Source organism: Palaemon carinicauda, chromosome 25 (genome assembly GCF_036898095.1).
Source record: "Palaemon carinicauda isolate YSFRI2023 chromosome 25, ASM3689809v2, whole genome shotgun sequence".
Taxonomy (NCBI): Eukaryota; Metazoa; Arthropoda; class Malacostraca; order Decapoda; family Palaemonidae; genus Palaemon; species Palaemon carinicauda.
The window spans coordinates 91231084-91255351 of record NC_090749.1 but is presented as its reverse complement, the minus strand read 5'-3'; the positions used below and the strand labels follow the sequence as shown (position 1 = coordinate 91255351).

Here is a 24268-nt window from a genome sequence, read left to right as displayed (position 1 = left end):
AAGGCTGAAGAATTGGGGAGTCTTTGCAATCTAAACCAATACCGAATAATAGAGGACATTCGGTAAAGGTCCAGAGGCAACTCCCCAGCATCAACAAGGAGACTTGTGATAGGGGAGGTTCTAAAGGCTCCTGTGGACAATCTAATGCTAGCATGATGTATTGAATCTAGTATTTTTAACCGGCTTGGGGTTGCTGAGGAGTATATTTCGCATCCATAACTAATTTTGGAAAATATCAAGGCCTTGTATAATTTTAAAATTGTATTGCGGTCTGCCCCCCATGATGTATGGGACAGGACTTTTAAAAGATTCATAGCTTCAACACATTTAGCTTTTAATGTTTTTAAGTGAGAAACCCATGTAAGCCTACAATCAAATATCAACCCTAAAAATTTTGCTTCACTTGCACATGGGATCCGTTGACCTTTGATGTATATATCCGGGTCTGGATGTACTCCCCGTATACGACAGAAATGGACAATTGTAGTTTTACTTGTTGAGAACTTAAATCCATTCATATCGGCCCAATGGATAATTTTATCAATAGAGAGTTGGATTTTTCTCTCAACCATTGCCATTCTGGCTCCAGCAAATGATATGGAGAGATCATCCACAAATAATGTTGCATGAACATCCCGGGGAATGACTGAGGATATCCCATTAATTGCTAGTGCAAAAAGGGTTACACTCAGCACACTCCCCTGAGGAACTCCTTCTTCCTGGCATTTACTCTGTGATAGAGCTTCCCCAACTCTCACTTGGAAAACTCTATGTGAAAGAAATGACTGGATGAATAGTGGTAGCTCACCTCTCAATCCGCACTCATGGATTCTTTTAAGTATACCGTATCTCCATGTGGTATCATATGCCTTTTCAAGATCAAAAAAAACTGTCACATGGTGCTGTTTGGAAGCAAAGGCTTCACAAATGGAGGACTCAAGTTGTATCAGCACATCAGTCGTTGAGTGCATTTTCCTGAATCCACATTGAATGGGTGATAAAATATTCTTCTTTTCAAGGTACCAAATCAGTCTTGCATTGACCATCTTCTCCATGATTTTACATAAACAAGATGTCAATGCAATAGGTCGGTAGTTTGCTGCTAAAAACTTGTCCTTACCGGGTTTTAAAAAGGCTAAAATAATTGCTAGTTCCCAAACACTTGGATAACTAGTATCATGCCATATTCTATTAAAAATGCTTAAAATAAATAACTTTGTATTAAAAGGTACATGTTTAATCATTGCATATGGAATTCCATCGGGTCCAGGGGCTGTATCGTTACAAGTAGCAAGAGCAGAATCAAATTCTCTTTCAGTAAAAGGAGAATTGTATGACTCTTGCTTTCTTGTTGCGAAGTTTAAAACTTTCTTTTCTTCATTGCTCCTATACTGGTGACCAGGAGCTGCTTGACACTTGCGCGATACATTTGAGAAATGGTCAGCCAGGGCATTGCTAACTTCGGTTGCTCCAGTCATATACTGGCCATTTATCTTTAACACTGGTGGTGGGTTTGGGGTGAATTTTCCTGCTATCTTTTTGACTTTCCTCCACACAGATGATGTTGGTGTTCTACTGTTGATGGAGGAAACAAAGGACATCCAAGACTGGCGCCTAGCTTCTTTCATGGCACGGCGGAACTGTGCTCTACATTTCTTGTATATGACTAAATTCTCCTCATTACGGTGCATGCGCAATCGAGTTAAAGACTTTCTTGTGGCTCTGTGCAGGGCAGTTAGTTCTGACGACCACCAGGGGACTGGTCGTCGTCTGAATATCCCAGTTGTTTTGGGAATGGAATTCACTCCTGCTGTGTGAAGAGTTCCATTAAGTAAGTCTATGGCATCATCAACTCTTTCAAACTGTTCTGCATTTCCTTCAATTTCACTTAACTCCCGAAATCTATTCCAGTCCGCCTTATCAAGATTCCATCGAGGTGATCTTTGTAAAGGTGGACCATTGTTGGTGTTTATAATGATTGGTGCATGATCACTAGTATGCCAATCATCTAATGTTCTCCAATTAAAATCGAGAAGACAGTTAGAGCTTGCAACCGATAAGTCAATGCAGGACAAGGTACCTGTCTGTACATGAAAATGTGTGGGCTCTCCTGTATTGAGGAGTCCGACATCTTCATTCTCCAAAATTGACGATATAATATTACCTCTTGCATTTGCTAAAACATCACCCCATAAAGGATGTCTACTATTAAGGTCTCCTAGTAAGAGAAAGGGTTGTGGGAGTTGTTTAATCACCTCTACTATATTATCATATGAGATGTTATCATTTGGAGGCAAGTAAAGAGAACAGATTGTGTATTTTCTCCCTATATCAATCTGTACAGCCACTGCCTGCAGAGGGGTACAGATAGACAAAGATATTTGGGGAACATCTCGACGAACGTATATAAGACTTCCCCCATGGCTCCCTGCTCGTTGATCATATGGTGTCCTATAGCTAACATACTCTCGAGGACAAGGAGTATTAGCATCGAGCTTGCTTTCTTGTAGACATACTGTTATAGGGGAGTGCTCACGTATGAGGAGCTTAAGTTGTTCATATTTCGCCCTTAAACCCTGGCAATTCCATTGCAGAATGGTGGAAAAAACTATGTTTTATTTTTTGGAAGACACCTTAGATGAAGTCTTCCCATTGGCAATATTTGATCTAACAATGTTTCCCGGAGGTAACTCTAGAGAGGATCTTGATATAGTGGGTTTTGTGTTTCTCTTTTTCTTTGTGTCCTTTTGATCTAATTGTTGAGGAGGATGGTGGACCTCAACTTGAATTTCTGATTGGTTCAATTTACCTTCTAGTTGTTCAGAAACATCAGCAGACAAGATATCATATTTATTGGAAGTCGTGACTTTAATGTTTCTTATGGTAGGAGGAGAGAGGGAGGGAGGTCTCTCTCTTTTTCGATTAAAAGGTTGTGATCTGTCAGGTTTTTGCGACTTCCCCACTACGGGTTCACCAGGTAAATTGGTTTCGAGTGCAACCTCCATCAGATCAGGCAAGGAAACGGCCTGTGAGAGGTTTGTACTATTGTTTAAAATCGGAGTAGTTGGCTTTTGAATAATTTTCAGATCTTTAAGTGTCCGTTTTGATTTTTCCACAATTTCTGGATATAGATTTTCGATGGGACTTTCAACCTCTTTAACTACTTTCATTTGTTTCTTTATCTTAGAAGTAGAGATATAATTTTCGTCTGTGTGGTTTGACAAGTTTTTCTTCAGAACCATTGAAAAAGGTTCCCCTGGTCTTATTTGCTTTTCAAGAGCTCTTTTACGAGCCTCTTTAAAAGTAACCCTTTCCATGGTCCTAATGGCCTGGATTTCTTTTTCAAAAATAAACTTTACACAGCTTTTAGATGTAGCTGGGTGTGCTTCCCCACAATGTATGCAATTAGGGTTTTCTATGCATACTCCATGACTACTTTTTCCACAGTTGGCACAAACAGCTGGCTTATTGTTTAGTTTTTCTTTACATTTCTGGCTTAAATGGCCATACATTTGGCAATGATAACATCGCAATGGTGACGGGATATATGGTTTTACCTTCAAAGATAGCCATCCAGCTTTTATAACATTTGGTAATCGGCATTGATCAAATGTTATAATCAGAGTAGCAAGAGGGATACGTTGTTCTCCAACTCTCTTTCTCATTCTGACTACTTTAACTACTCCTTGACTTCTCAGTTCATCCTCTATTTCTTTCTCCTCTATATCCAACAATTCTGGAGCATATATCACACCTCTACTCTGGTTGAAAGTAGGGTGTGAAACGCATTTTACGCTATGACCATTCAATGTTGTAAGTGTTTTTAACCTTTCACCTTGTAATGGGGAGAGTGTCTCTATCAAGAGACTTCCATTTCCCTGGGGTAAAATTTTTGGCTGCCCTCCACATAAGGTAACTATTTCTCTATTAGCTTTAAAAACATTTATACGCTCATTTCTCCCGTTTTCAAATTCCAAGATAAAAAATTTTTCATAATTCACTACTTCATAGTGACCAGGTAATACTTCTACTTTTCTATATCTTTCTGTACTGTCATCATTTTTCACTCTCTCTCTCTTCTTCTCTAGCATTTTATTATTCACATGACGTGAATAAGGTTCTAACGTTACAATGTTAGAACCCGAGTTGGAGCTGTCTGTGCCGAGGTCCATGTTTGTATTTTCCAGGTCGTCAACAGAGGTGTTGGGTTTTTTTGAAAAAGCAAGCCGGGTTATCCACCTCTTATCGGAGGATGTCAGTCCTCCTATCCCATGTGGCCCAACACGAGAAGAGGCTTCAGCGGGGACCAGTCCTCTATTAGAGAGGGGCTGCCTCTCTTAAGGTGGGCGTACACTGGTCAGTGGGGGTAGTTAGCCCCTCCCACCGTCGACTCCAATGCCTGGCGTCAACCATTACCCGCAAATATGGGTGACTTAAGACCGGATCACTGGAGCCCGACTCTTAACAGACTTGGTCTGCACCCAATGGGGTCTGCCAGAGGGTGATGGCGTCTAAATTGGCACAGGTTGAGATGGAATGCACTCCATCCCACACTCTGCCAAATACAAAGCGGCATCCAAAGTAAAATCGAACATGCCAAAGTCGTCAACAATATCGAGCCCAAAAGGAAGAGATGGGAGGAAAAAAGAAATAATCAAAAGTAAAAGAGAAAGTGCTGACTGATTTAGTTGAATCGACAGCTGGGCACCGAGATCCAATGGGAAATAGTTCCCACTGTTCATTAGAGCCCAGCTGCTAATCCCTAAGCCCCCCATCCTCGTCAAGGCTTCAGCATCTGGGGGGGAGCCCTGAGAACCCGAACCACATTCCATGGAGGAGGTCTCACTTCCGACTGAGGGCAGGTAAGTTCGTAGCTTCGTATGAGCAAAGAAAGTTCCAGCAAGGAAGAAATGTCTATTCCTTTCAGCCTGAATGCCAGGCTTAAGGCTCAGCGATAGACTTTCACCACCGAGACCGAACGGCGCATTTCCTCCCGCAAATAAACAAGAAACTTTGCTATTGCTGGAATAGTGGCATCGAGGGGAGAGACACCCCTCCCACGACACCAACCACAGAAGACTCTCCACTTCGCCTGGTAGACCCCTGCAAATGATTTTTGCAGGTGTCGAAGACATCCTCTCAGCAACTTGTTGCGAAAAGCCTCTCTCTGTGAGGAGATGCTGGATAGTCTCCAGGCGTGAAGTCGAAGCGATACTACGGCTTTGTGGAAGATGTTGCAGTATGGTTGCTTGAGTAGCTCATGTCGTGGGGGAAGTTCTCTCGGGTGTTCAATCAGGAGCTGCAGAAGGTCCGGGAACCACTCTGCATGATGCCATAGCGGAGCTATAAAGGTCATAGACAGGTTGACCGATAGTCTGGTCTTGTTGAGCACCCTTCTCATCAGACAGACAGACAGAACGGTGGGAAGGCGTAGACGTCGATGTTGTCCCACCGTTAATGGAAGGCATCTTGCCAGAGTGCCTTGGGGTCCGGGACTGGGGAGCAGTACAGCGGCAGCTTGAAGTTCAAGGCTGTCGTGAACAGGTCCACTGTCGGGGAACCCCAAAAAGTCAGGACTTTGTTGGCTACTAGGGGATCCCAAGACCACTCGGTACTCACTATCTGCGATGCTCTGCTTAGACTGTCGGCGAGCACATTCCTTTTGCCCGGAATGAAGCGAGCTGATAGTGGAATTGAGTGGACTTCGGTCCATCTCAGTATCTCTACTGCAAGATGGGATAGCTGTTGTGAAAAGGTACCTCCCTGCTTGTTGATATAAGCCCCTACTGTGGTGTCGTCGCTCATCACCACCACAGAGTGACCCGCCAGGATCTGTTGGAACTGTTGAAGAGCCAGATATACGGCCTTCATTTCTAGCAGATTGATGTGGAGGTTCTTTTCTGATTCTGACCATAGGACTGACATCCTCTGGTTCAGAACGCGGGGCCCCACCCTTCTTTTGACGCGTCCGAGAACAGCATCAAATCCAGGGGGAGGAGGAGAAGATCCACTCCCTTTCGAAGGTTTTCGTCGGTCAACCACCACTGCAGGTCCGTCCGTTCCGCAGGCCCCATAGGGACCAAAACGTCTGGGGAATCGTTGCCTTGATTCCACCGGGACTTGAGCCGCCATTGCAGGGATCTCATCCTGATGTGGCCATTTGGAACAAGACGGGCCAAGGAAGACAGATGACCTAGGAGACATAACCAAGATTGGGCTGGAAGATCTTCTCATCTGAGGAAAGGATCTGCGACCCTCCTCAGCCTTGCTATCCTGTCGTCTGATGGAAAGGATTTGTGGAGATTGATGTCCAATATCATGCCTAGATGTACCAGTCGTTGAGATGAAAGCAGAGAAGACTTCTCGAGATTGACCATGATCCTTAGATCTTGGCAAAGTCCCAGAAGCTTGTCTCTGTGTCGAAGAAGGGTCGACTCCGAGTCTGCCAGGATCAGCCAGTCGTCCAGATAGCAAAGGAGACGGATGCCGATCCTATGTGCCCACGAAGATATCAGGGTGAACACTCAGGTGAACACCTGTGGTGCTGTGGAGAGACCGAAACACAGCACCTTTAACTGATAGATCTTGTTGTCTAGGCTGAATCTCAAGTACTTCCTGGAAGACGGATGGATTGGGATCTGGAAGTACACGTCCTTCAGACTTGCAGTCTCACTGCAAGTCTGACTGTGTCTGCTGTCTCCATGCTGAACGGAGTTTGTTTGACAAACTTGTTCAGGGCTGAGAGGTCGATGACGGGTCTCTAGCCTCCAGACGCCTTCTTTACAAGAAAGAGTCGACTGAAGAACCCTGGGGAGCTGTCGACGACCTCTTGGAGAGCATCCTTCTTGAGCATGGTCTCGACTTCTGCCCGAAGGGCTAGCCCCTTTGCCGATCCCATGGCATAGGAGCTCAACGACACTGGATTCGCTGTCAGGGGAGGGAGAGATGTTATGAACGGGACGCGATATCCTTGGCTGATCACGGAGATCGTCCAGGAATCGGCCCCGAGTTGCTGCCACCTGAACGCGCAACTTTGCAGGCATCCCCCCACTGGTGGACATGCAGGGGGATTGCCAATCCTAGCGTTTGCAGCCTCGGCCCCTCCCTCTAGTATTCCTGCCTCCCCTGGAGGACTTTCCGCCCTTCTTGTCTTTGAGAGGGAAGGGCTGCTGTTTGGACACCTTTGCCTTTGCTGCGGGAGCCGGTTTTGATGTCCTAGACGGACGAGGCTGCTGTTGTTGAGGTGCTGGAGGCTTGTAGGGTCTGGATGTAAGAGCCCTCTGGAGGAGCGAATCGTGATTCGACTTCCTCCACCTCTCAGCTGTCTGTTCCACATCCTTGGGCTCAAACAGGCTCTTTCCAAGGATGGAAGAGTGTCTGAGCTTGCAGACATCCACGACTGGGACCTTCGAGTGGAACCTCTCCGTCACCACATCATGATGCTTCAGGATCGAGTTTGCCCACAAGTTCGAAACTTGGTGAGCCAGAAACTCGATGGTGCGTGTGCCCGAGAGGAGGAAAGTCTCCATGGCCTTCCTGGAGCTCTCCTTGGATGAAATCTCGGATCGCAACAGTATGCCCAGAGATCCAAGCCAGACATCCAGCCACGAAGTGGCCTGCATGGCACACTTTGCGACTTTCTCCTGGCTCAAGATCTCTGTAGCCGAGAATGTCACCTGCCGAGCGGAGAGTTTCTCAAGAGAAATTCCCCTGGTAAGCTCTTCCACAGAATGATGGAGAGGAGGAGCTAAACAAGGCTCCCCCATGATCTCTAAGTACCTCCTCTGTTGTACACGAGGAGGTGGGAGAAGTTTGTTACTGGCAGAGGAACGGCTGGAGGAGGCGAGTTTGGAGAGCTGGCCTTCAACATTGTCTCTGGCGCTCTTTACCCCCTGGGACCAGGGTAGAGCCGCGCTGGCCTTCGAGGGTTTTTGAGTGCCGTAGACTTGGTCCAGGACCGTATCTTTGCCTTCGCGTGGGGCGGTCTCCAGGTCCTTGAACCTGTTGAGTTGCCTCATCAGATTCAGGACCTGCCAGAAGGCATGCTCCGACTCATGCTGCTCTCCTCCTGGTGGACTGGCAGCAAAGTCTCCTGCCCCAACTGCTCTACTTGGGGGGACACGTGGACGTTCTCCTGGGGTCTTGCTGGCTCTGATCGAATCCGGGAAGACGACTTTGGGATGGTCTTCGAGTCCTTGGGCTCCCTCCTAGGAGGGATACAGGACTCCAGTAAAGAAGTCTGAGGGCTCCTCTCTGTCCCCACACGGACAATTCTCCTACTCGAGGTGAGGTTCCTCCCATTGGTGCCGTGGGAGAATGTCTCACCTCGCTGGATTCTCCTGAGGACGGAAAGGCTTTGTCCACAGGAGAAGGAGAAAATGTCTGAGAGGGGGAAGGGGTCTTCCTGACGGACTTCTTAGGAGCCAGTTTAACACTAGGATATGTCACCACGAAGTCTACACCTCTCTAACTCTTCAGCGGAGACGAGGCTGCCGTTGGCTTGAGGCCCAGATCAGCGAGGGCCGGCTTAACAGCTAGGACGACCGCTCTGATCAGGGACCCAAACCAAGGCTGACGGCTGACAGACGCAGTGTCAGCGATTCCCGCTGGAGGGAAGGGGATCGGGCGATCCTTTGGAGTAAACACCACAGGGCCTGCCTGAAAAGAAGATGAAGAGTGTTGCCTAGACCTCTCTGAAGATTTTTCCTCCTCCTGCAAGTGCGCTGTTCTGCGCTTACGGGGGGGGAGATCGTGAAGACGATGATCTGGAAGTACGTACTCCTGAAGACTCGCAAAGTTGCCCGTGCTGCGAAACCCAGCGGGAATTGCGGTCGAGATTGTGCTGGTGCTCGCGTGATGATAAAATCGCAGGTTCGCGCGCGGGCGAACGTTGGCACACATGCGCGCAGAGATGAAAGCGCAGGCGCGCATGGGCGCAAGGGCACGTGGGCGCGTGGGCGAGGGGGAGCATGGGCGCAAGGGCACGTGGGCGAGGGGGAGCATGGGCGCAAGGGCACGTGGGCGCGCGGGTGAGTGGGCGCGTGGGCGAGTGGGCGCGTAGGCGTGCAGGCGAAAGTGCGAGTGGGCGCGCAGGTGAGGGTGCGCGCGGTTTTAAGGGCGAGCGCTGGCGGTCGGGAGAACGACGGCGCGCAGGCGAGCGATGGCGCATAGGGCGAGAAGGTGACTGACTGCGCACAGGAGAGATAGCGCGTGGACCTTCGGCGATCAGAGGTGTGGGCGCGTAGGCACGTTGGAGAGCGCTTGCGCGCAGGCGAAGGATCGTGCGGGCGCGCAGGAAATCGCTGGCGCGTAGGTGCGCGGTCAGGAGAAATCAGCTGGGGCGCAGGACCAGAAGGAGTAGTAGCGTGCACAGGAAAACGCTCGTGGGCGCGCACAGGAGACTTCTCGTGGGCGGCCGGGTGCGCAGTCTCGTTCCAATCTAGAAGTGCGCACAGGTGAGTGCGCGTGATGGCGCGCAGGCGATGGCTGCCGCGTGGGCGAGATCTGAGGGCGCGCAGGTGATAGTAGGCGAGGAAGCGAAGGAAGAATCTCCTTGCCTGCGCCCAGATCCGGAGATCATGGGCGCGCGGGCGAACGTGGACGCGCAGATGTGCGCTGGTGAGTAGGCGATCGTGGGCGCTCAGGAGAACGTGGGCGCGCAGCAGGAACAGGGCGCGCAGATGCGCGCTGGCCAGCAGGAGAGCGCTGGCGCACAGTTGATCTCTGACGAGCAAGAGAGCTCTGACGCGCAGGTGAGCGCTGGCGAGCAGGAGAGCGCTGGCGCACAGGAGATCTCTGACGAGCAGGAGAGCGCTGGCGCGCAGGTGAGCGCTGGCGAGCAGGATATCTACGACGAGATGACTCAGCTACAGGAGATCGTTGCCCGCTGAGTCTAAAGAGGGCTGGTCCTCAGCTACAGCAGGAGAGCGCTTGCGCGCGAGGAGATTGTGGGCGCGCAGGTAAGACCTGGCACTTAAGAGACTTACTCACATTGTGAGATAAGCCCTTTTGCCCCGAAGGGATCGGTGCCCGTTGGATAACGGGGTGCGTTGGCGCCCACTGCGCATCTGCGTCCAAAAACGGAGAAGGAAAACTCCCAGGTCTGGCAGGCGTAGGCGATCACGAATGATCTGCTGAGAGGTCTAGAGATGCAGCTGCAACTGTCTGCTCACGTCGAGGAGGATCCTTTGCGGGGGACGTCGAAGGCGATGAACCGAAGAGGTGCCTCCTAACTCACTTGTAGGGAGAAGGAAGGCCTCTACGGCGAAGAGGAGGGCGAGCCTTACGGCGAAGACGACCTCGAGGGGCAGCAACACCATCGTCGGTCCTCCGAAGAGGAGTCATTGTCAGTGAACTCCCCCGAGGGGGAGAATTACCCGCAGGAGAGACCGTTGGACTCAGCTCCTCCCTCAAAGGATGTTCGGAGGGGGGAACTGAGCCTTCAGCAACATCCGCAACAACAGCAGGGGTTTGACCCACCCCATCGGAAGCCTCTGCCACAACAACGTCGACAATAGACAGAAGATCTACCTCTGCTATTACCGGCGACTGCTTGACATTCTGCAACCAACTGGATTAGGTCAAACAGGGCTTCCCTGGAGGGCGAGCCCTTAAGCCAAGGAAGCCCAAAGCTGCAAAAGATCATCATTAACAACAGAGATATCGATATCCTCCCCCGGAGGAGGAGGAGGAGCTGCCTCACTACAGGAGGCAACTCCCTCTCCCGAACCCCGAAGTTGGTCAACAAAAGAAAGGCCTACGTTACCACTAGCCGGCCTCTCACGAGAGACCGATCGAGTGGGAGCTTCGGAGGAGGTTCGGGCAATGGAAGAAGAGTCTTTGGAACCTTCCTTCTTCAAGGCAGCCCTTGAAGGAGAAAGGTCACGCCTAGACTTCTTCTTACGTCGCCGGGAAAACCTCTCCCACTGGGAGGTAGACCACTCACTACAAGTTTTATCCCTATCACACCGTTGATCTCTGCAGTATGGACACAAGGTGTGAGGGTCTGTCTCGACCGCCGACATGAACGTCCCACAAGGGCGGTCGGGAAAGGCAGGGCACTTCTGCATGATAGAGAGAGAGAGGCCAACTTCCAAACACACAAGCTGCAAGAAAAAGCAAAAAAAAAGATTAAGGCTGTCAAAAATGCGAGGGTGAGAGACACGTCTGATCATTACCCGAGCCAAAAGTGAAGTGAATCAGTTCACCGGTGTGTGAGGGGGGAGGGGTAGCTAGCTACCCCTTCCCTACCCCCTCGCTAACTAGCGAGAGGGTAGTTAACCCTCTTTAAGAATCTAATGGCTCGTCATTTCAGCTACGCCGAAAGTAATACCCCATGTAAATAGCGTGGTTTGTATTTCGGTTTCGGAACAACTCAGTTTTGTTCTCATTTCATTTTAGTTGTTTAATTGTCATCCAATTGTCATCCATTATCTAACACTTTCAAAGATTCGGTTTAGAGTTTCCTTAGTGTTGTCTATATCATCTAGATGCAGAATAAGATTGTGCTGAGTACACTCCCCTGGGGTACATCTCTGTTTAAAGGTTCATATGATGAATATGAGTTTCCAATTTGCAAACAGTAATTTCTACCAAACAAGAAATCTTTTAGGCATTCGAAAGCTTGATCTTCAACACGGATGAACCGTAAACCATTTAGTAGTAGTTCATGCACAGCTCTATCAAAAGCAGCACTAAGATCGAGTAATATTAAAATACCACATTTATTTTCATCCATCATTTCCAGCATATTTGCAAGAGAGCAGATGGCTGTCTCCGTAGAGTATAGTTTTTTGTGAGCAGATTGGTGATCTGGCAAAGCTTCTATTAATTCTAAGTGACTGACTATTTGTTCAAGAACTACGTATTCTAGCACTTTTGAAACAAAGAATAGATTCGAAATAGGTCTGTATGAGCTTAATTCCTGGTAATCTCATTAATTGTATCTGTGTATCTGGTATATCATTAATCTGATGTTGAATATTTACAAGTGACCTGGTTATATTTCCAATTTGCTTTTTAAAGAATACTGGAAAATTATTTACTAGTTCCTGGTCACTGTATCCATCAGGTAGCTTTTTCTCAATTACATTTCCCATGATACCACTTAGGAGACAATATGATATTTTCATTAATAAAATAAATTTTTGAATATACTTACCCGGTAGTTATATATATAGCTTACGTCCCCGACGCCAACGGCAGAAAATTCGAAACTCGCGCCAACCACCAGTTGGATAGCCAGGTGTACCACCCCTGCACCCTAGCGAGGTACCTGGGAACCATTCCAGTGACCCTCATATATTCCATGCCTCTAGTCTCTAGAGGGGAGGAGGGTGGGACTAAAATTATTTATAACTACCGGGTAAGTATGTTCAAAAATTTATTTTGTTAATGAAAATATCATTTTTAAACATAAGACTTACCCGGTAGTTATATATATAGCTGATTAATACCTTTGGTGGAGGGTTAGAGACAGCTAGCATATCTGGAATTCTACTCAAGAGTTAATTAAAACAAAACTTAAGGGTTCGTACCTGATAAGGAAGCTGACTTCAATGATACTCTGCCTCATTATGTCTGCTAGCCTTATGGGATCCAGCGATCCTCCCAGGGGGCTGAAGATCTCGAAGGGACTGTCAAACCGGTATCAAAACCTCATCATGACAGAACCTCCTCCAATAACCAATTTCGGGTGCTCTCAAGGCACAAACATGACCACCTGACAAAATCAATGATTGTGGAAGACTGACACAATCTCCACAAACAACCATAAAAACAATTAAAAGTACCAAGAGAAGAAAAGGTTATTGGGATTATGGGAACATAGTGGTGGATCCTTCACCCACTATTGCACTCGCTGCTACGAATGGACCCAGAGTGAAACAGTCCTCATAACAAGTCTAAACACCTTTCAAATAATACGACGCGAACACGGATTTGCTCCTCCACAAGGTCGTGTCCATTATGCTTTGTAGAGATCTGTTCTACCTGAATGCTGCCGACGTTGCCACCGCTCTGACCTCGTGAGACTTGACCTTTAAAAATCCAAGGTCTGATTCATTACAATGAATATGAGCTTCCTTAATTAAAAGCCTGACAAGTAAGACAAGGCATTTTTAGACATCTGTAAAGAGGGCTTCTTGACTGAACACCACAAAGATTCAGACTTGCCTTGTAAGTCTTTTGTTCTCTCCAAGTAGCATCTTAGAGCTCTAACTGGGCACAAGACTCTTTCTACCTCATCTCCAACCAGATCTGTAAGATTTGGAATCTCAAATGCTTTGGGCCAAGGTTGAGAAGGGCGTTCATTTTTGGCAAGAAAGCCTAACTGCAAGGAGCAGACAGCTTTACCATTACGAAATCCAACGTTTTTGCTAAACGCATGAATCTCGCTCACTCTTTTGGCTGTCGCAAGACTGACCAAATATAAAGTCTTCATAGTGAGGTCTTTCAAGGCAGTTGAACCTAGTGGCTCAAACCTGTCGCTCATGAGATACTTCAAAACAATATCCAGATTCCAGGCTGGAGAATCTTGGTTCCGTCGTTTTGAAGTCTCGAAAGACTTGAGAAGCTCTTGCAGATCCTTATTGCCAGAGAGGTCAAGATTTCTATGCCTAAACAAAGTAGCTAGCATACTCCTATAGCCTTTGATAGTAAAGAAGGAGAAATTGCACTTCCTTCGAAGATAAAGCATGAAATCCGCAATTTGAGCTACAGAGGTACTGGATGAGGAAAGAGAGTTGACTCTACACCACACTCTGAAAACCTTCCACTTAGATTGATAGAACTTGATGGTTGAAGTCCTTCTTGCCCTCGCAATAGCCTGAGCTGCCTCCTTCGAAAAGCCTCTAGATCTAGCGAGTCTCTTGATAGTCTGAAGGCAGTCAGCTGAAGAGCATGGAGATTTTGATGCAATCTTTCCAAGTGGGGTTGTCTGAGTAGATCTGCTCTTAGAGGAAGAATTCTTGGGGTGTCTATCACCCATTCCAGTACCTCTGTGAACCATTCTCTTGACGGCCAATAGGGAGCCACTAGGGTCATCCTGGTTCCTTTGGATGTCACAAATTTCTGTATTACTCTGTACAGGATCTTGTAAGGTGGGAATGCGTAGAGATCTAGATTGGACCAGTCCAATAGAAAAGCGTCTATGTGGACTGCTTCTGGATCCGGAACAGGGGAGCAATACGCCTCTAGCCTCTTCGTCTTCGAGGTTGCGAAGAGGCCTATGCAAGGGCAACCCCAAAGACACCACAGGGTCTTGCACACCTGAAGGTTAAGGGTCCATTCTGTTGGAAGGATCTGATTCCGTCTGCTGAGACTGTCTGCCATAACGTTTTTCTCCCCTTGAATGAATCGCGTGAGAAGTATAACGTTTCTCTCTCTTGCCCACATCAGGAGATTCTTTGACATCTCATACAGAGATATCGAGTGTGTTCCCCCTTGCTTTGAGATGTATGCCAATGCTGTCGTGTTGTCCGCATTGACCTGAACTACTTTGTTGGTGACTAAAGCCTCAAAACTTTTGAGGGCTAAAAGAACTGCCAATAACTCCTTGTGGTTGATATGCAAGGATTTCTGGGGTTCTGTCCAAAGACCCGAGACTTCTAACTTGTCTAGGGTTGCTCCCCATCCTGTGTCCTAGGCGTCGGAGCATAACACAAGATCTGGGCTTTTCATTGAAAAGTCGAGACCCTTCTGGAACTTGCCTGGTTCCTCACCACCGAAGGCAGACTTTGATGGGGTTCGTGATAGGAATGGACATCGATTCTAAGTCCCTCTCCTTGTCCCAATGGCTGTTGAGATGGAACTGGAGAGGACGAAGATTCAGCCTTCCCAGTGGGACAAACTGCTCCAAGGAGGAGAGGGTTCCTATCAGACTCATCCATTTCCTTGCTGAGCAAACTTTCTTGCTTTGAAACGATCTTAGTTTCAACTTGGCTTGCTCTATCCTTAAGGGAGACGGAAAAGCCCGAAAAATCTGACTCCGTATCGTCATCCCCAGATATAAAATCTCTTGAGATGGAACCAAGAGAGACTTTTCCTTGTTTACAAGGAGACCCAGTTCTTCCGCAAGGTCCAAGGTTGTCTGAAGATCCTTCAGGCAGTGATCGTAAGAGTGCGCTCTGAGAAGCCAGTCGTCGAGATATAGGGAGGCTCTTATGCCCCTTGAATGTAAGATCTTTGCTACATTCAGCATGAGCTTCGTAAAGATCTGAGGCGCTGTGCAAAGACCGAAGCATAGGACTCTGAACTGGAAGACGTCTCCCATGAAAACAAACCTGAGGTAGGGTCTGAAGCTCGGATGGATGGGGATGTAGAAGTAGGCGTCCCGAAGGTCTGATGAGACCATCCAGTCGTCCCTCCTTACTGCTGCTAGCACTGACTTCGAAGTCTCCATGGTGAACTTCGTTTTGATGATGAACCTGTTCAGCGCACTCACGTCCAGAACTGGACGCCATACCCCCGAGTTCTTGGGTACCAGGAATAGCCGATTGTAGAAACCAGGTGAACGGATATCCTGAACCTTCTCTATGGCCCCCTTTTCTAACATAAGAGACACTTGGATCGAAAGAGCTTGTCTCTTTGCCTCCTCTCTGTATCTGGGAGAGAGATCCACGGGCACTGAGACCAGGGGAGTGCTCCCTAGAAAGGGGATCTTGTAACCCTCCCTCAAGATCTGAATAGACCATTGGTCTGTCCCTCTCTTCTCCCACGCTTGCCAGAATTTGAGTAGTCTGGCACCCACTGCCTGAAGGCGAAAGCAGTCAGACTCTGCTTCGCCCTGCCCTGAAACGTCTTCTCTTACTCCTTCTAGCATCAGGTCTGGAGCTACCCCTACTAGAAGATCTTCCTCAAAAGGGCTGGGAAAACTTGGGAAAAGTATCTTCCTTAGACTTGCGGCTGATAAAAGAGGAAGGCAAAGCCTTTATAGCAGTCTTGGAGACAAGATCCTGAGTGGCCTTCTGAGCTAAAGCTGCAGAGATCTCCCTGATAAGTTCTTGCAGAAACAGTAATGGAGAAAGAGGAGCATATAAGAGTTCGGACTTCTGGAAGGGAGTCACCCCCCGCGAAAGAAAAGAGCAAAGTTGATCTCTTTTCTTAAGGATGCCTGCGGAACAAAGAGCTGCAAGTTCATTAGAGCCATCCCTCAAGGCCTTGTCCATGCACGACATCAAATGGACCAGGGCAGAGGTATCCCCCTCTTTAAAAGTCTCAACTTTTTTACCCAAGGCCCCCAGCGTCCAGTCTAGGAAGTTAAAAACTTCAAAGGCCCGAAAAATTCCTTTGAGAAGGTGGTCCATTTCTGAAGTGGACCAAAAAATTTGGTCTTTCTCATGGCTGACCAATGAGGAGTGTCTACAAGGCTTGAGAAATCTCCCTGGGCAGAGGCAGGAATCCCCAAGCCGAGAACTTCTCCCTTCTCATACCAGATGCTCAACCTCGAAGCCAGTCTAGCTGGAGGAAAGGAAAAAGATGTCTTTCCTAAGGCCTTCTTAGACTGAAACCAGTCACCCATTAATTTAAGAGCTCTCTTGGACGAACGTGACAGCACCATCTTAGTAAAACGGCCTTTCTTAGAGGCTTTGCCTAGAGTAAACTCAGACGGGGGAGAGCGCAGAGCTATAGGCACAAAAAAGTCCGAAAACTCTTCCGTAAAAACTCTCATAAGTTTTTTAAGATCAGCAGAATGACGGAAAGAAACAGAGTCCTCGTCTTCTGAAACGTCATCAAACTCCAAAGGAGAAAGCTGGGCTTCTACTTCCTTCTCTAGCGACGTTCCTCCGGGAGCAGTAGGGTTAAGAGCGGTATCAATATCAGAAAAAACCTGAGTGCCAACCGCAATAGAAATAGGCTCATTGCGAACAGTAACAGGCGGCAGAGTCGCGTGCGGCTCAACCGAACGCTCGCGATCAGCTCGATCGGAGACGAGAAGTTCCTATACATGAACCGCATCGATGTCTTGAAAAGGATAAGCCTCCTCCTCGTAATCCAAACTAACATCCGAAATATGACCAGGGATAGGACGTTCAGGATCATATTCAGAAACACGCTTGCCGTCAACTGCTGACAAGCAATCGGTACTACGAACCGCTCGTTGTTCAGCGACTCGTTCAACTGTAACCATCCCGGAAACGCGACCTGAAGGACGCTCACTAAAATAATTGGCGGAGATAGAAACTTCCTGAATGATAGGACGTTTGGCAGCCTGCTTAAAAGGACGTTCGGTAGCCTGTTTGCAAGGACGTTCGGCAGTCTGAACCGGAGGAGGATCAGCAGCCTGTTCAGTAGGAAATTCAGGAGCCTGAGTCGAAGGGCGTTCAATAACCTGTTTAACAGGACGCCCGACGTCTTTCTTAGAAGAACGCACAAGCACACAGTCTCGATCGCGTTCAATAAAAGAATCGTGGACCACGGACTTAGAAGAACGATCACGATCGCTTACTAAAGGCCGTTCGTATCGGTTAGCAGGAAGCTTCGATCCCCGATTACGAGACTGCTCGAAAACACGTCCTGGTTCGCTGCTCCGATCACGATCGCTGATACGAGATTTGTCGCTGCGCTGGTATGATTGCATAAAGGTTGTGAGCCTGCTTTGTATGTCTTGAAGAATTACAAAGTTAGGATCCGAACGTTGTGAAAACGGCGATGAGGTCATAACGTTCTCCTCACCGCTAAACGGAACAGAGCGCCTAGAAGGCGAAATCCAGTCTGAAGGCTGCTCGGGAGCTTGGAATGAGGTAAAGCCTGGTCCTGAGTGCACAGAAGGATCCTTGGAAACGTCCAGTGTTCTAAAAGGACGTTTGGTTGGGGGGCTTTCAAAAAGCTCTGGAGAATCCCAGTGACTGCATCCAGGTTTAGAACTAGCAGGACGTCGATAGGCCGAATCATAGGACCTCTTAAGAGGCCTGGAAGCGAGCTTCCAGCCTCTTTTAGGCAAGAGGTCATCCGAAGACGACGAAAAACACTTAACCTCACCTTTCCGATGGTGAGGGCGAACGTCCTGGGAGGCGCCCACAGGTACGTTCGAGGGGACGTCTGCTCGTTTGATACAGCCTCTCGTATCCTTTCGCCTTTCGACATTCCTTCTCCCAGGGGTTGGGGAGCTTGGAAGAGGTCTAGGACTAGGAGGACGACAGACACGAGCAGGCGCACCCTCAACTGCACTTAACTTCACTGCACTTGCACTTGCACCTTCACCTTTCACAAGACGTATATCGGACATCAACTGTGTCCTATCCGCAGCCAAAGATTCAACTTTAGCGCCGAGAGCTTGAATCGCCACTAACATATCTTTTAGTGAAGGTTCATTAGCAATTGCAATAGTGGGATCAGGATCTACCACTACAGGTGAAGTAATAGTTTTAATGACATGGGAGGAGGAAATATCTCTAGAAGAGCGAGAAGAACTACGCCTCAATCTATCCTTTTTGAGTTTAAGCCTGTATTTATCAAAATCAATCCATTCATGCTCTGGCAGCAAGACACATTCGTCACAGCGATCACCTAAATCACACTCTTTACCCCTACATGAAACACAGAGAGAATGGGAGTCAAGAGAGGCTTTAGCTATACGGGTCTTACACCCACTAGTCACACATAACCTAAAATTTAAGAGAATTTAGACAAGCAAAGGTCAAAAATCATCTAATCCAAACAAAATCAAGAAACATCCAAAGCGAGATCAAAAACAAGCGGGAGTCAATAACCAAAGATTTGTACTTAACCAAAAAAACGATCAGTAATGACGGAGTAGAATTCACGTGTCGCCGCTAGCGATGGCAGGGAATATATGAGGGTCACTGAAATGGTTCCCAGGTACCTCGCTAGGGTGCAGGGGTGGTACACCTGGCTATCCAACTGGCGGTTGGCGCGAGTTTCGAATTTTCTGCCGTTGATGTCGGGGACGTAAGCTATATATATAACTACCGGGTAAGTCTTGTGTTTAAAAATAACTTATTTATTATCTGTTGCTGCTTTGCAGATCTTTCTTTTATAGAATTCACTTTTTTCTTTCTCATTAGGTAGTTGTATTGACACATAGCAGTTTTTTTCACTAGTCTCTCCATCAAACCAAAAAGATTGGTCTTTAACAGTTGTAGTCTTTTCCATCGGTAGGCACATGGTATCATTTTCTCTTTACTCACTTTATCATAAGTGGCCATAAGACAGTTAACCCACATAGCTCCCAACAGATGTTGGTAGGAGAAAAATTTCATTTGTCTAAAGTTTATATTTCTTTACTACTGTATGTTTCTGTAGAGATGGACTAAATGTAATAAGTTTGTGTACTGGGCAGATAATACATTTCTCTCCAACATTTATATCAGATACAATGTTATTCTTTCCATCACTCAAAACTAGGTCCAACGTATGCCCAGTTAAAGTAGTTGTACCATCGACACTATTCACTAATTGATATGATTCTAATAACTCACTAAATACCAGACCGTCAAGATTTGATGCGTCATCCATCCAAAGATGAAAGTTTCCAAAAATAACTAATTCATTTTTCTCCATGATAATCATCTCAATGAATGCACTGAATTCTTCAAATATGTTATACAATAGTACTAGTATTTGTTTTCGGACCCGATGTTTCTCCTTTAAAGAGCTGTCCTCCGCCGAAGTCTGAAGTTCTTCGAATATAGACCTTTAGACTCTCCACTGGACATAGAGAGAGACATCTTCCTTCAGAGGGCAGATTCTCCAAGGGCCCCACCTTTTGGTGGGAAGCTCGTTCTTGGCGAGAAACGTTGGGTCAAGAAAGAGGGTAAGCTCTCCATCAGGACGACATGGCTATCTCACCCAAAAATAGATTTTTTGCTTCACTCAAAATCCGTTTTTTAACATTTTGATATTTGAGTAAACTTTATGAATAAAGAGTCCAACACCCCACCCCCACCCCCAGACCTACCCTCTCTTGGAATGTGAAAGAAGTTATGTGTGGGGGGGGGGGGTCATTTCAGTGATCTTAGCCTTGACAAAGTTATTTAACCATGTTTCAGACAATGCTAGTATGTGCATGTATTTCCCGTTTATCAATTCTCGAATTTGGATAGTTTTATTTAAGTAGCCACAGTTTATGACATCCTTAGTATCCAAGATCAGTATTTTCTGCTAGTCTTTTCAATTCCAACTCAAAAGCTTTGCAATCTCTTGAATTTACTGTATGGTAATTTGGTTTGTTTGAGTTAGTGCAGTTAATACACTTTGGCATTTGCGAGTTACATTCCTTGGTGGAATGTTTTCCTGAACATTTCCCGCAGATTTTATCATCAGTTTTAAACTTGCAATCTTTTTCAAGATCTCCATACCTCTGACAGTGGTGGCAGGTGATCACGTGCTATCTATCAGGAATGTCAAAAGTACCCCATCGCAACATAACTTTGTCATGATTATCGTGAATAGCCTTTCGAACTTCAGGATCACATTTCAACGCATGGAGAGTAGTCCCACCTGCAACATTTTTCTTCAGTACCACACTCATCTTCTCTTCTATGTTTTGGATATGGTCTAGGTAATGATTTCTTTGAATCAAGGCATTTAGTACTTCCACTTCATCATTGCACACATTGCATATCACTCTTTTTGGTTTTAATTTTCCAATGTCTGAATTTTGTTTTCAGCCTCTTCTCTGATCATTTTGTTAGTAAAGTTTACAACAACATTTCCATTTGAAGTTGACCTCGGGTTAAGTATTGGAATGTCTTTAAGTGTCTGTTGGTCCTCGGTTTTTTCTTTCAGTAATTTTAGTTGTTGTATTTGTTGATTTGATTACACAGATTTTTTTTCCTTAACTTTGTCAGCGCATGTCATTTTCTCTGCTTTTGGGTCCATCCAAGTTCAAAGCAAGATTGTCAACTTTCTCAGTGAGGTCCGTTGTCTGGGTGGAATTTGCTGTGTGCGCGCAGCTTCCCCACTACAGGTGCACCTGGTATCTTGGTTTCAAGAGGAACCTCTATCAAATCAGGCAAGGACATGACCTCAGAGAGGTTAGTACTATTGTTGGTAAGGGGGGGCAGGCAAAGGTTGTACAGAGATGGGCAATGCCCCAGTTTTAATACACCATGGTAAAGCCTCAGAAGGCAATATGCTTACCTCATCATGCACCACTTTATTATTAGATGACGTATTTCTTTTCTTGGAACTACTGGCATTACTAGGTGGGTTTGATGTCTCCTGTGGTAAATTTCTTTTTGATTTTAAGGCCTTTGCATAGCCAGTTGATTTATTCAACAGTCTCTTTGCATGTCCCACACTTATTTGTTCCAAACTGGATTTGTTGAATGCAGCTTCTTCCAACTTATACAGCTCATCATTCCTACCACTGGAGTTATTATTAGAATTGCTGTCTTTTATACACATGGCTTTTAGGGTACACTCTCCATGGTACGATTTGGAACATGTGCTATAAATGTTTTAATTTTTACAAACTTTAGACAGGTGTCCAAATTTAAAACAATTCAGGCACTGCAGTGGCTTCTGCTTGAAAGGGCAAACTTTAATCCTCTTATTTTCAGTAATAACATTGATAGGTACATCAGCATCCTGGAAAGTAAGGATAACCATCAGTGGTACCGGACACCCATTCCCCTTATTAGTCCGTTATTGTGAGGTTCTACTGTATGAACATTAAGAATGTTCCCACATATATAGAAGAGAAAAACATAAGTTAAAAAGACAAATATTAATGGCAGTCCAAAATAGGTGAGGAGGAAAAGCGGCAACAACCGCTCACCTTCCAAGCCAAAAGTCAAGTGAAGCACAGTCACAGGTGTGTGAATGAGAGGGGCAGCTAGCTACACCCCTAACCCCCGCTAACTAGCGGGATGGGTAGTTAACCCTCGCTAAATTTTAGCCGCTCGTCCTTTCAGATTCTTCAAAAGTAATACCCCTATAAATAGAGTAGGTTTGCACTCGTTACGGAACAATTACCATTCTAATTCTGTTTTTTATTTCTCCCAGAGTCTATACAAACCTGAGTACGTCTGCAGCAATGTTGTGAGGGCCATTGATTCATTTATGAGATATGTAGTGCATGTGAGTCTGCACAGTAGCCGTGCCCACTTTTCTGTCAAAGACTCTTTACTCTTGATCTTTGTCTCAGAACTGAAAGGGATGGTTGAGGTGGTAAAGGACACAGGATTGCATAGCTAGAGATAAATGACAAATTTGGAATAATTTCCAATTTTCCCAACCACAAACCATTTGTCTATACTATGGTTATATTGTTCTGGCTCAGCTGGAAAAAAAAAAAAAAAACATTTTACCTGAGGTTATGGCTCGTTTTCCAGCTGAGCCAGAGTGATATACCCATAGTAAAGATCAATATGCATTTGTAGGAGCAAATAAATTTTGAAGCTACTTTATGTCACAAATTTCAAAAGTAATCATATTTTTCCAAACTACCATACAAACCTGAGTCTCTTAATAGGAGTTCAGAATGATTCCAATGAAGCCGGAAGAGCCGTTGAAATTTAACGAGCCGGGTTGGTTCTCGGAACGGCATCGTCTCTGTCGCTCGTACTGTACGTGAGGAGTGATCGTTTGGAATCTCGTAAGATTACGACAGAATGGTCTTATTGAACTTTGACGACTACTTCTTTGGGGTAGAAGACATGGCATCAAAAGGGTCAGCAGTGGAGGATGAGGTTGAAGGGTTCAAGAAGAAAACAAAGAGATAAGAATGGAAGAGAAACGCGTACGCTTCTTCTCGTTATCAGTCTTCAAAGTTGAGATCTTGAGAGATGGCAACAGCAGTTCTCCTCAACAGCAGACGAAATCACATCGGCAGATGTCACGTCCTCTGTCGCCTCCACAGATGGAATATCAGTGATGCCCAAGGAAGGCAAAAACTTCCATAGGGTAAGTGCTCCCAGATGTCAGTCAGTACAACAGAATGAAGACTTCCAAAGAAATTTAAAGGAGTACAGAATTACCTTTGCTGGAAAAGGTGATTCTTCAATTTTTCATGAAGCATTCTCCCAGCACAAGCCTGGGTTCTATCCCCCCCCCCCTTAACGAATTCCTCCCAAGAACCTAGTCCTAGAAGAATCCGAAGGAGAAACAATAGGTCACGAAGGCAAGAAAAAGGACCTACTAAAGAATTATTTTGGCATAAGCTTGGACGTTATCACGTCAAAAGCTGACGAATCTCTCTTAGTTTTCTTTCTATTCTTCTTATAAAACTCTACCCTCAGAGCAAGTGGCCAGGACTGCTAACAGTTATGCCTGCAACAAAAAATCAAAAATTTTAAAAGGATCATCCATGTATTGACGACGATGCAATATATAAGGGTTTGTGTCAAAGAACGCTAAATGGTTTGTGTGTGTGGGAAAAGTACTTTATTTCTTCATATACTGTTAATTTGTATATCCCTCTGTGGCCCGCCCCCCCAAAAAAATGCCTTAATCCGTTATTATTTCTTTTAACAGATACTGACATCAGTCCCCTACCCCCAGTAGGGAGAGAAGTTTAGGCTATTTTTCTAAGTACATAGGAAAGAGGAATTTTACTTCTGGCCTCTTACCGTTGTTAGTGGTCTGTGATGCTGCTCTGTATTCATACTATCTTGTCTGTGAATTGGAAGTACTTTACTTTGTTGTAGGCACTACTGTTGTTGGTCAGAAAAGTTTCGATGACAACAAAACCTTATCACAGTGTGGGGTTACAATTGGAGATTTTCTAGACATTGCTATCATAAGCCCTCAGAGACGTGCACAGTATTGCATGCGGCCATACTATCCAGAAGCTAAGAATTTTTAAGTAACCTTGAAGCCTAATGGTACACAGGACATTGATAAGGACAGTATTGCTTTAGGGAAAATTATTGCAGTACAGTATTTTCACAGTTGTATATTTTCTATCTAGGTGGTTCATTAGATATTAAGTGTTCAGGTTTATTACTGGTCATTACAGATAGTTGGACCACCCAGGCAATACACACGTTTGCGTTTATCATGTCCCAAAACATGTAAATGTTTGTAGCATAGCGTTAGGAACATACCTGGACTGATATAGATGTTTTTTTTTGTTTTTTTTTTTCATTCACAAATAAATATTTTTCTTGTTTTCATTCCAGTTCCTTACACCATTGTGTTCCCTTCTCAGCCACCCATTATATATTTAGTATTGCCGTATTTGTTTCCTTTCACCTAATGTTCTGATATTTTACTTATATTCAGCAAGCCCAAGGCAAGGGGAGATAAGAAGGAAGTGAGGGTCCTGCTGGGTCCCCTTACCCAGTATAATAATCAAGGGGTG

At 45.9% G+C, this 24268-nt stretch overlaps 1 protein-coding gene across 4 annotated transcripts in view; it reads right to left on the bottom strand.

Annotated features, from left to right (window-relative positions):
• The window catches only part of LOC137618698 (zinc finger protein OZF-like), a 104126-nt gene that overhangs the window by 24670 nt on the left and 55188 nt on the right, over window positions 1-24268 (bottom strand). For 3 of the 4 annotated variants that reach the window (XM_068348861.1, XM_068348858.1, XM_068348859.1), the window contains exon 3: window positions 21983-22113. The exons of the other annotated variant lie outside the window; for it this stretch is intronic. The gene's annotated coding sequence lies outside the window, so the exon portion shown is untranslated. The remainder of the gene's footprint in view (window positions 1-21982; window positions 22114-24268) is intronic. 4 annotated transcript variants of the gene reach the window in all.